We start from the raw sequence: 3,096 nt of genomic DNA, 5'->3' as shown, positions 1-3,096 counted from the left end.
GGGTGAGACAAAAAAATGATGCAAAAGAACCCAAACAGCACCCATTCTTAAAGGGAATCACTGTCAAGTCCCAGATCAGTCTATTGTCACCAGTGAATGAGAACTTATGAGGCATGATAGCCAGTGTCCCTCACCTCCTGCACTGCACACAAGTGATCCTGGTCACCAGTGACCATTGGGCACAGGAGCTAATGCTTCTGAGTATGTGGGTGTGAGAGTGTGAGTGAGCAAAATCTGTAAGAGAATGAGTGATAGCGGGAAAGTTTAGAGATTTTGCAGAAGAAAATCGGTTTTCCCTTCCACAAGATCTTGTATTCAGTTCTGTTATACTGATTTCCAACATAATTCTAGATTCTTCTCTATGACACACTATACACAAGGTCAGATACCAAGAGGGTAAAGGTTCAGTCAGAAATTATGAGACATAGCAATAGCTAAAGATGCTCTGAGGAATCAAGAAAAAACCAAAACCAACCAACACGATGTGGAAAGACCCAGAGAAGAACAGGCAACAACAACTTTTGCAACCCAAAGAGACTGTAGAGGGCACAGCCATATAACTGTGCTCCAGATCCACTCCCCCGCCTACATACAGACATCGGCACCAGCTCTTGCATCCTTCTTCACAGCTCCTCACAGCCTCTAGCATGCACTGTGCTATTGCTGCTGGAGAACAGGACTGGCTCCAGGTAGCTGGAGGGGTTGCAAGAACAGAGTAGAAGGGAGATGAGACAGGAGCAGTCAGCAGCATCTCTCAACTCAGTAGCTGGATGGGAAGAGCAACAGAGAATGAGGCAGTAGTGAACAGACCTTAGAAAACATAACTCTAATGTTGCACACCTTATTAAAAGGGGATTTAGCAGCATGGCATGAAAAAAAAAATCCTGTGTTGTACAGGTTGACAGGCTCATTTCTGGGTGAAATAATGGTCAAGTTATTAAAAAGATGACAGAAAGCCACTGACCACAGTTCAGGGACTGTATGCAGTTTCAGCACTGGTGAGATAGCTCTGTTCAGACTCACCAGTGCAACAGGTTCCCTTCTGATTTACAGCACATAAAAGCATCTGAGAGTACTTGGAAGGGGAAGAAAAGGGGAGATGCAATATATGTGGTGGGGCAGAGTCTAGCCAGAAGCCCAGAGGAATGAATGAGAAGCAATGGCTCTCATGCAATAACAGGAAGGGGAAAATGTTCCCTGGAGCTAAGTTGGGGCTTTTGAAAATGGGACAAAACAAAAGCAACACGGTGACAGAAGCAGCTGATCAAGCAGAAAGTCAGAAGAACTGTGTTCTGTTCACTGTTAGACCAAGGGGTTCATGATTTTTGGCAAGAATCTTAATTTGTTCCTAAGCTGTTAGCAATATCTGGGCCCAAATGGCCACTGCAGGGCTTAAAGAACTACTGCAAAGGATACTTGGATATTCTCAGGGAAGAAGGTACATACACATATGCATCATTTATTATTGGTAATGGGTGCTGAAGGTAGAAAACAGACTTTTTTTAAGTATACATTAAGCAAATTTGTTTTATAATTTATCTTTAGAATTTGTAAAACCTCGGTGACATGAAATATTTATATTTCCAATTTAGTAAGAATTCAATATTTCTTTCCCCGAATAGGTCAGAGTGGCTGACCTAATGCAATACTCTCTCAAAAGCTACACATATCCAGTGTTTGGCACTAGTTAGTACTATAGTATTAACACAGATTTACCTTATACATATTGCATGGATCATGCACGTGACAAACTCATTCTTTGGTATTGAGGGAAACCCACATTGTATGTACCTGTTCCTGCAAGAGCAGGCAATGATTCTATGATGAAAAGGGCAGATATCCTGCCTGGTCCTCAGCTGCTCTTCCAGAAGCACACAGATCTCCCACTGGTCGTATGTGCCATCCTTACATATCAGTTACCCCTAGCATACCTCATACGACACTAGACTGCTAGCTTTTAACAACTCAGCTGACCTCAGTGTAGTTCTCCCATCTTTGAACAGAGAAAACACAGCAGGACGTGTGAGACTCAGCAGTAAGCAGTGATGATGATAGCAAATGTACCCACTGAAATCAATCCTCCTTCTTTGTACTAACCAAAACCTTGTCCTCCACAACCAGTTAGTCCTGCAATAACTCAGTGTGCTTCTGCTCACTTAATATTCTTTTCAAACTGTCCTGTTTGAAGACAGATTTCAGGACTGAGCATTTAGAATACAAACTGTTACTCACCACATGATTAGGAAAAACCTAAAATCAGCACCAGTGTTCCTCCTGGGTTTCTTCATCATACTGAACAGTGGTTGAAGGCATAAGTTTAGAGGCTGTCAAGGCCAGTCCACTGAGAAGACTGTATCCTTCTAGACTATGACCACAGTGGTCAGAGGAGGCCTTTCTGTAGAAACAGAGCCAGTCTCCAGCCAACAAAGTCAAGGTTTGTGAGATCACAAAAGTCATCCTGGTTCTGTGTCCTAGGAAGAACACAGTAAGAGCAGGAGACTGGGTCTGGTCCCTCTCTCAGGTGTTTCTGTATTCTTAAATCAGACTACAATCTGAAAACATTTCTGGGAGTAGGCACTAGATCTCAGGAGAAGGTGAGGAAAGAGGGACAAGGGATAGGGAGGACAAAATGAAAGCAGAAAGAGCCAACAGGAGGTTTGGAAAGAGAGGGAGGCACAACCCGATCGTATTCCTATCCTTTGGGTACTTAGTCCTGCAACCATAAACACCATTGCAACCATAAACACAACTTCCTACTGTACATATACTGGAGTAAGTTTGACACTGTGTTTTCACCAAAGACTTCCAGTTCTTTTTTAGTCCTTTGTTCAACAATTCTGCTACATAAAACCACGCATAATGGGGATGCCACCAAATGTTAATACTGCTTAGTAATGTTGGGGGTTTTATACTGCTGCAATACAAAAGCCTTTACGCTTTTCAGTCTTGCTAGAATCTCTCTGAAACAAAGCATCTCCACTCCAGGTGAAAGTATTAAAAGAAAGAAGCTATTAGATTTCTGAGCTATCAAGCATTTTATCTATCATCCTGCATTGTGATACTTCTGTTTAATTATTGTACTGTTGCCTCATGCAA

Source organism: Eurypyga helias, unplaced genomic scaffold, assembly GCF_000690775.1.
Source record: "Eurypyga helias isolate BGI_N326 unplaced genomic scaffold, ASM69077v1 scaffold19010, whole genome shotgun sequence".
NCBI classification, from domain to species: domain Eukaryota; kingdom Metazoa; phylum Chordata; class Aves; order Eurypygiformes; family Eurypygidae; genus Eurypyga; species Eurypyga helias.
The sequence above is the reverse complement of the archived record's forward strand: the minus strand, read 5'-3'. Positions refer to the sequence as shown.